This window comes from Orcinus orca, chromosome 6 (genome assembly GCF_937001465.1).
Source record: "Orcinus orca chromosome 6, mOrcOrc1.1, whole genome shotgun sequence".
Classification (NCBI taxonomy): Eukaryota; Metazoa; Chordata; class Mammalia; order Artiodactyla; family Delphinidae; genus Orcinus; species Orcinus orca.
Window position 1 is genome coordinate 353050 of NC_064564.1, and position 14135 is coordinate 367184.

Sequence of the window (14135 nt, forward strand, 5' to 3'; positions counted from 1 at the left end):
TTTCATTGCTGAGTGATATTGCATTGAACGTAATTACCACAAGTTCTTTATCCATTTTTCGCTTTCTGCGATATTGAACTTGTACCGTAAACGAGGTTCTTGTAAATAGAGCCGTCCCAAATTTTGGGGTCGCTGTGTCTTTTTGATTTTAATTTTCCTAAGCTACAGGACCATAAGTGGAAGTGCCCTAGGCTCTGTTGCTTTGTTTTTTAGATGTTTCAGGAAACACCATACACTTCTCCCGAGTGGCTGTTGGCAATTTACATCCCGCCCTTCAGCATAACAAGGCTCCCATTTCTCCATGGCCTGTCCTGCCTTTCTGGATTTTACACTTTTTTCAGATGGCCCTTTTGACTGGGGGAAAGTGAGACTTCATTGTAGTGCAGATTTCCTTTGCAAGCTTGCTTGGTTGGCCAAAAAGTGCGTATGCGTTTTTTCCTGAATATATTCAGGAAAAAACGCATACGCCCTTTTTGGCCAAGTGCATCATTGTCGACGTTCTGCCTCTTTTCCTATGCTTTAAAGGCAATTCCAGTCTACCTCCTGAAATAGGTTTCCTGCAATTCTGCCCCGTTTTCAAGTCCTCTTGGCAGCCTTACTTCAGTATATTTTTGGACGATAGCTGTCATTTATAACTCTGCAGGTTTGTGAATTACAATGCCCCTGAGCTCCTTTATTGAACTCGCTTTCTTGTGAGCTGGCCGCAACACCGCAGGATTGCTTCAGGCCCTAATCTGGTTCCGGCATGGCACGCTGAGCCTTTGGTTAATTCCTCTTCCTGGTGGGAAATGAGAGTTAAATTTGCACGTGCAGACATCTCCAGCTAGTCTCTCATTGGTTCTCCCTATACCTGTTCATCTTCCGCAGAAATTGCAAACTGGGCCAAACAGGAGGTTAAAGGCACTAACTCTCCAAGTCGGGAGAGTGTTAGTAAAGCGTCTGGATTGTTGCACCCAAGTACCAGGGGACGAGAACTGAGACATATTGGAACATGTCTCCCGATCACACGGTTGATCATACTCTGGGTTCCACATGCATGTTTTAGCTGAAGGAAGAATCCCTTAAACCTGGAGAGTTGAGACCCGTGGAATGGGTACCATGCAATATGTCTTCAAAGGGTCTTCATTTGCTCACCGAACCTCTCCAATCCTATCACTGCTGCGTTTATGCCCCTGTACACATGCTTGATTCTCTTTCAGAGACATAGCAATCCATAGGTTTTTAAGATACTTACTAGTCAGGTACATTCTTAGGCGTTTAATGTGGGGTGTTGAGACCATTTCATTGAGCAAGGAGTAGCTCTTGTCTATTCCATATTTGGCTTAAGGAACTTTATCTGTGCTCATTTCAATCTCTGGTTTTATGCAGCACCCCAACTCACATTTCCCCTTAAGCAAGCATAAGTTGGTTTTCTTAATTTGAGAACCTCTTCTGTTTTGTAATCCAGTTCCTATGTAGCCAAGTTTATATTCCGTGTATTAGTGATATCTTATGATGTTTCTTTTTCTGTGTGACTTATTTCAGTTAGAATCATCATACCTGTATCCACTCATTATGCTGCTACGGGCCTGATGAGATAGATGTCATTGCTGAGTGATATTGCATTGTACGTAAGTACCACAACTTCTTTATCCATTTTTCACTTTCTGCGATATTGAACTTGTACCGTAAACGAAGTTCCTGTAAACAGAGCCGTCCCAAACTTTGGGGTAGCTGTGTCTTTTTGATTTTAATTTCCCTAAGCTATAGGACCATAAGTGGAAGTGCCCTAGGCTCTGTTGCTTTGTTTTTTAGATGTTTCAGGAATCACCATACACTTCTCCCGAGTGGCTGTTGGCAATTTACATCCCGCCCTTCAGCATAACAAGGTTCCCAGTTCTCCATGGCCTGTCCTGCCTTTCTGGATTTTACACTTTTTTCAGATGGCCCTTTTGACCGGGGGGAAGTGAGACTTCATTGTAGTGCAGATTTCCTTTGCAAGCTTGCTTGGTTGGCCAAAAAGGGCGTATGCGTTTTTTCCTGAATATATTCAGGAAAAAACGCATACGCCCTTTTTGGCCAAGTGCATCATTGTCGACGTTCTGCCTCTTTTCCTATGCTTTAAAGGCAATTCCAGTCTACCTCCTGAAATCGGTTTCCTGCAATTCTGCCCCGCTTTCAAGTCCTCTTGGCAGCCTTACTTCAGTATAATTTTGGACGATAGCTGTCATTTATAAATCTGCAGGTTTGTGAATTACAGTGCCCCTTAGCTCCTTTCTTCAACTCGCTTTCTTGTGAGCTGGCCGCAACACCGCAGGATTGCTTCAGGCCCTAATCTGGTTCCGGCATGGCACGCTGAGCCTTTGGTTAATTCCTCTTACTGGTGGGAAATGAGAGTTACATTTGCACGTCCAGACACCTCCAGCTAGTCTCTCATTGGTTCTCCCTATACCTGTTCATCTTCCGCAGAAATTGCAAACTGGGCCAAAGAGGAGGTTAAAGGCACTAACTCTCCAAGTCGGGAGAGTGTTAGTAAAGTGTCTGGAATGTTACACCCGAGTACCAGGGGAGGAGAACTGAGACATATTTGAACACGTCTCCCGATCACACGGTTGATCATACTCTGGGTTACACATGCATGTATTAGCTGAAGGAAGAATCCCTTAAAACTGGAGAGTTGAGACCCATGGAATGGGTACCATGCAATATGACTTCAAAGGGTCTTCATTTGCTCACCGAACCTGTCCAATCCTATCACTGCTGCGTTTATGCCCCTGTACACATGCTTGATTCTCTTTCGGAGACATAGCAATCCATAGGATTTAAGATACTTATTAGTCAGGTACATTCTTAGGCGTTTAATATGGGGTGTTGAGTCCATTTCGTTTAGCAAGGAGTAGCTCTTGTCTATTCCATATTTGGCTTAAGGAACTTTATCTGTGCTCATTTCAATCTCTGGTTTTATGCAGCACCCCAACTCACATTTCCCATTAAGCAAGCATAAGTTGGTTTTTTTAAATTTGAGACCCTGTTCTGTTTTGTAATTCAGTTCCTGTGTAGACAAGTTTACATTCCATATATTAGTGATATCTTATGATGTTTCTTTTTCTGTGTGACTTATTTCAGTTAGAATCATCATACCTGAATCCACTCACTATGCTGCTACGGGCCTGAACATAGATTTCATTGCTGAGTGATATTGCATTGAACGTAATTACCACAAGTTCTTTATCCATTTTTCGCTTTCTGCGATATTGAACTTGTACCGTAAACGAGGTTCTTGTAAATAGAGCCGTCCCAAATTTTGGGGTCGCTGTGTCTTTTTGATTTTAATTTTCCTAAGCTACAGGACCATAAGTGGAAGTGCCCTAGGCTCTGTTGCTTTGTTTTTTAGATGTTTCAGGAAACACCATACACTTCTCCCGAGTGGCTGTTGGCAATTTACATCCCGCCCTTCAGCATAACAAGGCTCCCATTTCTCCATGGCCTGTCCTGCCTTTCTGGATTTTACACTTTTTTCAGATGGCCCTTTTGACTGGGGGAAAGTGAGACTTCATTGTAGTGCAGATTTCCTTTGCAAGCTTGCTTGGTTGGCCAAAAAGTGCGTATGCGTTTTTTCCTGAATATATTCAGGAAAAAACGCATACGCCCTTTTTGGCCAAGTGCATCATTGTCGACGTTCTGCCTCTTTTCCTATGCTTTAAAGGCAATTCCAGTCTACCTCCTGAAATAGGTTTCCTGCAATTCTGCCCCGTTTTCAAGTCCTCTTGGCAGCCTTACTTCAGTATATTTTTGGACGATAACTGTCATTTATAACTCTGCAGGTTTGTGAATTACAATGCCCCTGAGCTCCTTTATTGAACTCGCTTTCTTGTGAGCTGGCCGCAACACCGCAGGATTGCTTCAGGCCCTAATCTGGTTCCGGCATGGCACGCTGAGCCTTTGGTTAATTCCTCTTCCTGGTGGGAAATGAGAGTTAAATTTGCACGTGCAGACATCTCCAGCTAGTCTCTCATTGGTTCTCCCTATACCTGTTCATCTTCCGCAGAAATTGCAAACTGGGCCAAACAGGAGGTTAAAGGCACTAACTCTCCAAGTCGGGAGAGTGTTAGTAAAGCGTCTGGATTGTTGCACCCAAGTACCAGGGGACGAGAACTGAGACATATTGGAACATGTCTCCCGATCACACGGTTGATCATACTCTGGGTTCCACATGCATGTTTTAGCTGAAGGAAGAATCCCTTAAACCTGGAGAGTTGAGACCCGTGGAATGGGTACCATGCAATATGTCTTCAAAGGGTCTTCATTTGCTCACCGAACCTCTCCAATCCTATCACTGCTGCGTTTATGCCCCTGTACACATGCTTGATTCTCTTTCAGAGACATAGCAATCCATAGGTTTTAAGATACTTACTAGTCAGGTACATTCTTAGGCGTTTAATGTGGGGTGTTGAGACCATTTCATTGAGCAAGGAGTAGCTCTTGTCTATTCCATATTTGGCTTAAGGAACTTTATCTGTGCTCATTTCAATCTCTGGTTTTATGCAGCACCCCAACTCACATTTCCCCTTAAGCAAGCATAAGTTGGTTTTCTTAATTTGAGAACCTCTTCTGTTTTGTAATCCAGTTCCTATGTAGCCAAGTTTATATTCCATGTATTAGTGATATCTTATGATGTTTCTTTTTCTGTGTGACTTATTTCAGTTAGAATCATCATACCTGAATCCACTCATTATGCTGCAATGGGCCTGATGACATAGATTTCATTGCTGAGTGATATTGCATTGTACGTAAGTACCACAACTTCTTTATCCATTTTTCACTTTCTGCGATATTCAACTTGTACTGTAAATGAGGTTCTTGTAAACAGAGCCGTCCCAAACTTTGGGGTGGCTGTGTCTTTTTGATTTTAATTTCCCTAAGCTATAGGACCATAAGTGGAAGTGCCCTAGGCTGTGTTTCTCTGTTTTTTAGATGTTTCAGGAAACACCATACACTTCTCCTGAGTGGCTGTTGGCAATTTACATCCCGCCCATCAGCATAACAAGGCTCCCAGTTCTCCATGGCCTGTCCTGCCTTTCTGGATTTTACACTTTTTTTCAGATGGCCCTTTTGACCGGGGGGAAGTGAGACTTCATTGTAGTGGAGATATCCTTTCCAAGCTTGCTTGGTTGGCCAAAAAGCGCGTAGGCGTTTTTTCCTGAATATATTCAGGACAAAACGCATACGTCCTTTTTGGCCAAGTGCATCATTGTCGACGTTCTACCTCTTTTCCTATGCTTTAAATGCAATTCCAGTCTACCTCCTGAAATCGGTTGCCTGCAATTCTGCCCCGCTTTCAACTCCTCTTGGCAGCCTTACTTCTGTATATTTTTGGACGATAGCTGTCATTTATAACTCTGCAGGTTTGTGAATTACAGTGCCCCTGAGCTCCTTTCTTCAACTCGCTTTCTTGTGAGCTGGCCGCAACACCACAGGATTGCTTCAGGCCCTAATCTGGTTCTGGCACGGCATGCTGAGCCTTTGGTTAATTCCTCTTCCTGGTGGGAAATGAGAGTTAAATTTGCCCGTCCACACACCTCCAGCTAGTCTCTCATTGGTTCTCCCTATTGCTGTTCATCTTCCGTGGAAATTGCAAACTGGGCCAAACAGGAGGTTAAAGGCACTGACTCTCCAAGTCGGGAGAGTGTTAGTAAAGCGTCTGGAATGTTGCACCCGAGTACCAGGTGATGAAAACTGAGACATATTGGAACACGTCTCCTGATCCCATGGTTGATCATACTCTGGGTTCCACATGCATGTTTTAGCTGAAGGAAGAATCCCTTAAACCTGGAGAGTTGAGACCCGTGGAATGGGTACCATGCAATATAACTTCAAAGGGTCTTCATTTCCTCACTGAACCTCTGCAATCCTATCACTGCTGCGTTTATGCCCCTGTACTCATGCTTGATTCTCTTTCGGAGACATAGCAATCCATAGGTTTTAAGATACTTACTAGTCAGGTACATTCTTAGGCATTTAAATGGGGTGTTGAGTCCATTTCGTTGAGCAAGGAGTAGCTCTTGTCTATTACATATTTGGCTTAAGGAACTTTATCTGTGCTCATTTCAATCTCTGGTTTTATGCAGCACCCCAACTCACCTTTCCCCTTAAGCAAGCATAAGTTGGTTTTCTAAATTTGAGACCCTGTTCTGTTTTGTAATTCAGTTCCTGTGTAGCCAAGTTTACATTCCGTGTATTAGTGATATCTAATGATGTTTCTTTTTCTGTGTGACTTATTTCAGTTAGAATCATCATACCTGAATCCACTCATTATGCTGCCACGGGCCTGATGACATAGATTTCATTGCTGAGTGATATTGCATTGTACGTAAGTACCACAACTTCTTTATCCATTTTTCACTTTCTGCGATATTGAACGTGTACCGTAAACGAGGCTCTTGTAAACAGAGCCATCCCAAACTTTGGGGTGGCTGTGTCTTTTTGATTTTAATTTCCCTAATCTATAGGACCATAAGTGGAAGTGCCCTAGGCTCTGTTGCTTGGTTTCTTAGATGTTTCAGGAAACACCATACACTTCTCCGGAGTGGCTGTTGGCAATTTACATCCCGCCCATCAGCAAAACAAGGCTCCCAGTTCTCCATGGCCTGTCCTGCCTTTCTGGATTTTACACGTTTTTCAGATGGCCCTTTTGACAGGGGGGAAGTGAGACTTCTTTGTAGTGCAGATTTCCTTTGCAAGCTTGCTTGGTTGGCCAAAAAGTGTGTATGCGTTTTTTCCTGAATATTTGCAGGAAAAAACGCACACGCACTTTTTGGCCAAGTGCATGATTGTGGACGTTCTGCCTCTTTTCCTATGCTTTAAATACAATTCCAGTCTACCTCCTGAAATCGGTTTCCTGCAATTCTGCCCCGCTTTCAAGTCCTCTTGGCAGCCTTACTTCAGTATATTTTTGGACGATAGCTGTCATTTATAACTCTGCAGGTTTGTGAATTACAGTGCCCCTGAGCTCCTTTCTTCAACTCGCTTTCTTGTGAGCTGGCCGCAACACCGCAGGATTGCTTCAGGCCCTAATCTGGTTCCGGCACGGCACGCTGAACCTTTGGTTAATTCCTCTTCCTGGTGGGAAATGAGAGTTAAATTTGCCCGTCCACACACCTCCAGCTAGTCTCTAATTGGTTCTACCTATTCCTCTTCATCTTCCGCAGAAATTGCAAACTTGGCCAAAGAGGAGGTTAAAGGCACTGACTCTCCAAGTCGGGAGAGTGTTAGTAAAGCGTCTGGAATATTACACCCGAGTACCAGGGGACGAAAACTGAGACATATTGGAACACATCTCCCGATCACATGGTTGATCATACTCTGGGTTCCACATGCATGTTTTAGCTGAAGGAAGAATCCCTTAAACCTGGAGAGTTGAGACCCGTGTAATGGGTACCATGCAATATGACTACAAAGGGTCTTCATTTGCTCACCGAACCTCTCCAATCCTATCACTGCTGCGTTTATGCCCCTGTACACATGCTTGATTCTCTTTAGGAGACATAGCAATCTGACGTTTTATGATACTTACTAGTCAGGTACATTCTTAGGCGTTTAATATGGGGTGTTGAGTCCATTTCGTGAGCAAGGAGTAGCTCTTGTCTATTCCATATTTGGCTTAAGGAACTTTATCTGTGCTCATTTCAATCTCTGGTTTTATGCAGCACCCCAACTCACCTTTCCCCTTAAGCAAGCATAAGTTGGTTTTCTAAATTTGAGACCCTGTTCTGTTTTGGAATCCACTTCCTGTGTAGCCAGGTTTACATTCCGTGTATTGGTGATATCTTATGATGTTTCATTTTCTGTGTAACTTATTACAGTTAGAATCATCATATCTGAATCCACTCATTATGCTGCTACAGGCCTGATGACATAGATTTCATTGCTGAGTGATATTGCATTGTACGTAAGTTCCAAAACTTCTTTATCCATTTTTCGCTTTCTGCGACATTGAACTTGTACCGTAAACGAGTTTCTTGTAAACAGAGCTGTCCCAAACTTTGGGGTGGCTGTGTCTTTTTGATTTTAATTTCCCTAAGCTATAGGACCATAAGTGGAAGTGCCCTAGGCTCTGTTGCTTTGTTTTTTAGATGTTTCAGGAAACACCATACACTTCTCCCAAGTGGCTGTTGGCAATTTACATCCCGCCCATCAGCATAACAAGGCTCCCAGTTCTCCATGGCCTGTTCTGCCTCTCTGGATTTTACACTTTTTTCAGATGGCCCTTTTGACCGGGGGGAAGTGAGACTTCATTGTAGTGCAGATTTCCTTTGCAAGCTTGCTTGGTTGGCCAAAAAGGGTGTATGCGTTTTTTCCTGAATATATTCAGGAAAAAACGCATACGCCCTTTTTGGCCAAGTGCATCATTGTGGACGTTCTGCCTCTTTTCCTATGCTTTCAATGCAATTCCAGTCTACCTCCTGAAATCGGTTTCTTGCAATTCTGCCCCACTTTCAAGTCCTCTTGGCAGCCTTACTTCAGTATATTTTTGGACGATAGCTGTCATTTATAACTCTGCAGGTTTGTGAATTACAGTGCCCCTGAGCTCCTTTCTTCAACTCGCTTTCTTATGAGCTGGCGGCAACACCGCAGGATTGCTTCAGGCCCTAATCTGGTTGCGGCACGGCACGCTGAGCCCTTGGTTAATTCCACTTCCTCGTGGGAAATGAGAGTTAAATTTGCCTGTCCAGTCACCTCCAGCTAGTCTCTCATTGGTTCTCCCTATTCCTGTTCATCTTCCGCAGAAATTGCAAACTGGGCCAAACAGTAGGTTAAAGGCACTGACTCTCCAAGTCGGGAGAGTGTTAGTAAAGCGTCTGGAATGTTGCACCCAAGTACCAGGGAACGGGAACTGAGACATATTTGAACATGTCTCCCGATCACACGGTTGATCATACTCTGGGTTCCACATGCATGTTTTAGCTGAAGGAAGAATCCCTTAAACCTGGAGAGTTGAGACCCGTGGAATGGGTACCATGCAATATGACTTCAAAGGGTCTTCATTTGCTCACCGAACCTCTCCAATCCTATCACTGCTGCGTTTATGCCCCTGTACACACGCTTGATTCTCTTTCGGAGACACAGCTATCCATAGGTTTTAAGATACTTACTAGTCAGGTTCATTCTTAGGCATTTAATATGGGGTGTTGAGTCTATTTCGTTCAGCAAGGAGTAGCTCTTGACTATTACATATTTGGCTTAAGGAACTTTATCTGTGCTCATTTCAATCTCTGGTTTTATGCAGCACCCCAACTCACCTTTCCCCTTAAGCAAGCATAAGTGGGTTTTCTAAATTTAAGACCCTGTTCTGTTTTGTAATTCAGTTCCTTTGTAGCCAAGTTTATATTAGGTGTATTAGTGATATCTTATGATGTTTCTTTTTCTGTGTGACTTATTTCAGTTAGAATCATCACACCTGTATCCACTCATTATGCTGCTACGGGCCTGATGAGATAGATGTCATTGCTGAGTGATATTGCATTGTACGTAAGTACCAGAACTTCTTTATCCATTTTTCACTTTCTGCAATATTGAACATGTACCGTAAACGAAGTTCTTGTAAACAGAGCAGTCCCAAACTTTGGGGTAGCTGTGTCTTTTTGACTTTAATTTCCCAAAGCTATAGGACCATAAGTGGAAGTGCCCTAGGCTCTGTTGCTTTGTTTTTTAGATGTTTCAGGAAACACCATACACTTCGCCCGAGTGGCTGTTGGCAATTTAAATCCTGCCCATCAGCATAACAAGGCTCCCAGTTCTCCATGGCCTTTCCTGCCTTTCTGGATTTTACACTTTTTTCAGATGGCCCTTTTGACGGGAGAAGTGAGACTTCATTGTAGTGCAGATTTCCTTTGCAAGCTTGCTTGGTTGGCCAAAAAGGGCGTATGCGTTTTTTCCTGAATTGGCCAAGTGCATCACTGTCCACGTTTTGCCTATTTTCTTATGCTTTAAATGCAATTCCTGTATACCTCCTGAAATCGGTTTCCTGCAATTCTGCCCCGCTTTCAAGTCCTCTTGGCAGCCTTACTTCAGTATACTTTTGGACGATAGCTGTCATTTATAACTCTGCAGGTTTGTGAATTACAGCGCCCCTGAGCTCCTTTCTTCAGCTCGCTTTCTTGTGAGCTGGCCGCAACACCGCAGGATTGCTTCAGGCCCTAATCTGGTTCCGGCACGGCACGCTGAGCCTTTGGTTAATTCCTCTTCCTGGTGGGAAATGAGAGTTAAATTTGCCCGTCCAGACACCTCCAGCTAGTCTCTCATTGGTTCTCCCTAAAGAGTCTGGAATGATGCACCCGAGTACCAGGGGACGAGAACTGAGACATATTTTAACACGTCTCCCAATCACAAGGTTGATCATACTCTGGGTTCCACATGCATGTTTTAGCTGAAGGAAGAATCCCTTAAACCTGGAGAGTTGAGACCCGTGGAATGGGTACCATGCAATATGACTTCAAAGGGTCTTCATTTGCTCACCGAACCTCTCCAATCCTATCACTGCTGCGTTTATGCCCCTATACACATGCTTGATTCTCTTTCGGAGACATAGCAATCCATAGGTTTTAAGATACTTACTAGTCAGGTACATACTTAGGCGTTTAATATGGGGTGTTGAGTCCATTTCGTTCAGCAAGGAGTAGCTCTTGACTATTACATATTTGGCTTAAGGAACTTTATCTGTGCTCATTTCAATCTCTGGTTTTATGCAGCACCCCAACTCACCTTTCCCCTTAAGCAAGCCTAAGTTGGTTTTCTAAATTTGATACCCTGTTCTGTTTTGTAATTCAGTTCCTCTGTAGCCAAGTTTATATTCCGTGTATTAGTGATATCTTATGATGTTTCTTTTTCTGTGTGACTTATTTCAGTTAGAATCATCATACCTGTATCCACTCATTATGCTGCTACGGGCCTGATGAGATAGATGGCATTGCTGAGTGATATTGCATTGTACGTAAGTACCACAACATCTTTATCCATTTTTCACTTTCTGCGATATTGAACTTGTACCGTAAACGAAGTTCCTGTAAACAGAGCCGTCCCAAACTTTGGGGTAGCTGTGTCTTTTTGATTTTAATTTCCCTAAGCTATAGGACCATAAGTGGAAGTGCCCTAGGCTCTGTTGCTTTGTTTTTTAGATGTTTCAGGAATCACCATACACTTCTCCCGAGTGGCTGTTGGCAATTTACATCCCGCCCTTCAGCATAACAAGGTTCCCAGTTCTCCATGGCCTGTCCTGCCTTTCTGGATTTTACACTTTTTTCAGATGGCCCTTTTGACGGGGGGGAAGTGAGACTTCATTGTAGTGCAGATTTCCTTTGCAAGCTTGCTTGGTTGGCCAAAAAGGGCGTATGCGTTTTTTCCTGAATATATTCAGGAAAAAACGCATACGCCCTTTTTGGCCAAGTGCATCATTGTCGACGTTCTGCCTCTTTTCCTATGCTTTAAAGGCAATTCCAGTCTACCTCCTGAAATCGGTTTCCTGCAATTCTGCCCCGCTTTCAAGTCCTCTTGGCAGCCTTACTTCAGTATAATTTTGGACGATAGCTGTCATTTATAAATCTGCAGGTTTGTGAATTACAGTGCCCCTGAGCTCCTTTCTTCAACTCGCTTTCTTGTGAGCTGGCCGCAACACCGCAGGATTGCTTCAGGCCCTAATCTGGTTCCGGCATGGCACGCTGAGCCTTTGGTTAATTCCTCTTCCTGGTGGGAAATGAGAGTTACATTTGCACGTGCAGACATCTCCAGCTAGTCTCTCATTGGTTCTCCCTATACCTGTTCATCTTCCGCAGAAATTGCAAACTGGGCCAAACAGGAGGTTAAAGGCACTAACTCTCCAAGTCGGGAGAGTGTTAGTAAAGCGTCTGGATTGTTGCACCCAAGTACCAGGGGACGAGAACTGAGACATATTGGAACATGTCTCCCGATCACACGGTTGATCATACTCTGGGTTCCACATGCATGTTTTAGCTGAAGGAAGAATCCCTTAAACCTGGAGAGTTGAGACCCGTGGAATGGGTACCATGCAATATGTCTTCAAAGGGTCTTCATTTGCTCACCGAACCTCTCCAATCCTATCACTGCTGCGTTTATGCCCCTGTACACATGCTTGATTCTCTTTCAGAGACATAGCAATCCATAGGTTTTAAGATACTTACTAGTCAGGTACATTCTTAGGCGTTTAATGTGGGGTGTTGAGACCATTTCATTGAGCAAGGAGTAGCTCTTGTCTATTCCATATTTGGCTTAAGGAACTTTATCTGTGCTCATTTCAATCTCTGGTTTTATGCAGCACCCCAACTCACATTTCCCCTTAAGCAAGCATAAGTTGGTTTTCTTAATTTGAGAACCTCTTCTGTTTTGTAATCCAGTTCCTATGTAGCCAAGTTTATATTCCATGTATTAGTGATATCTTATGATGTTTCTTTTTCTGTGTGACTTATTTCAGTTAGAATCATCATACCTGAATCCACTCATTATGCTGCAATGGGCCTGATGACATAGATTTCATTGCTGAGTGATATTGCATTGTACGTAAGTACCACAACTTCTTTATCCATTTTTCACTTTCTGCGATATTCAACTTGTACTGTAAATGAGGTTCTTGTAAACAGAGCCGTCCCAAACTTTGGGGTGGCTGTGTCTTTTTGATTTTAATTTCCCTAAGCTATAGGACCATAAGTGGAAGTGCCCTAGGCTGTGTTTCTCTGTTTTTTAGATGTTTCAGGAAACACCATACACTTCTCCTGAGTGGCTGTTGGCAATTTACATCCCGCCCATCAGCATAACAAGGCTCCCAGTTCTCCATGGCCTGTCCTGCCTTTCTGGATTTTACACTTTTTTTCAGATGGCCCTTTTGACCGGGGGGAAGTGAGACTTCATTGTAGTGGAGATATCCTTTCCAAGCTTGCTTGGTTGGCCAAAAAGCGCGTAGGCGTTTTTTCCTGAATATATTCAGGACAAAACGCATACGTCCTTTTTGGCCAAGTGCATCATTGTCGACGTTCTACCTCTTTTCCTATGCTTTAAATGCAATTCCAGTCTACCTCCTGAAATCGGTTGCCTGCAATTCTGCCCCGCTTTCAACTCCTCTTGGCAGCCTTACTTCTGTATATTTTTGGACGATAGCTGTCATTTATAACTCTGCAGGTTTGTGAATTACAGTGCCCCTGAGCTCCTTTCTTCAACTCGCTTTCTTGTGAGCTGGCCGCAACACCACAGGATTGCTTCAGGCCCTAATCTGGTTCTGGCACGGCATGCTGAGCCTTTGGTTAATTCCTCTTCCTGGTGGGAAATGAGAGTTAAATTTGCCCGTCCACACACCTCCAGCTAGTCTCTCATTGGTTCTCCCTATTGCTGTTCATCTTCCGTGGAAATTGCAAACTGGGCCAAACAGGAGGTTAAAGGCACTGACTCTCCAAGTCGGGAGAGTGTTAGTAAAGCGTCTGGAATGTTGCACCCGAGTACCAGGTGATGAAAACTGAGACATATTTGAACACGTCTCCCGATCACACGGTTGATCATACTCTGGGTTCCACATGCATGTTTTAGCTGAAGGAAGAATCCCTTAAACCTGGAGATTTGAGACCCGTGGAATGGGTACCATGCAATATGACTTCAAAGGGTCTTCATTTGCTCACCGAACCTGTCCAATCCTATCACTGCTGCGTTTATGCCCCTGTACACATGCTTGATTCTCTTTCGGAGACATAGCAATCCATAGGATTTAAGATACTTATTAGTCAGGTACATTCTTAGGCGTTTAATATGGGGTGTTGAGTCCATTTCGTTTAGCAAGGAGTAGCTCTTGTCTATTCCATATTTGGCTTAAGGAACTTTATCTGTGCTCATTTCAATCTCTGGTTTTATGCAGCACCCCAACTCACATTTCCCATTAAGCAAGCATAAGTTGGTTTTTTTAAATTTGAGACCCTGTTCTGTTTTGTAATTCAGTTCCTGTGTAGACAAGTTTACATTCCATATATTAGTGATATCTTATGATGTTTCTTTTTCTGTGTGACTTATTTCAGTTAGAATCATCATACCTGAATCCACTCACTATGCTGCTACGGGCCTGAACATAGATTTCATTGCTGAGTGATATTGCATTGAACGTAATT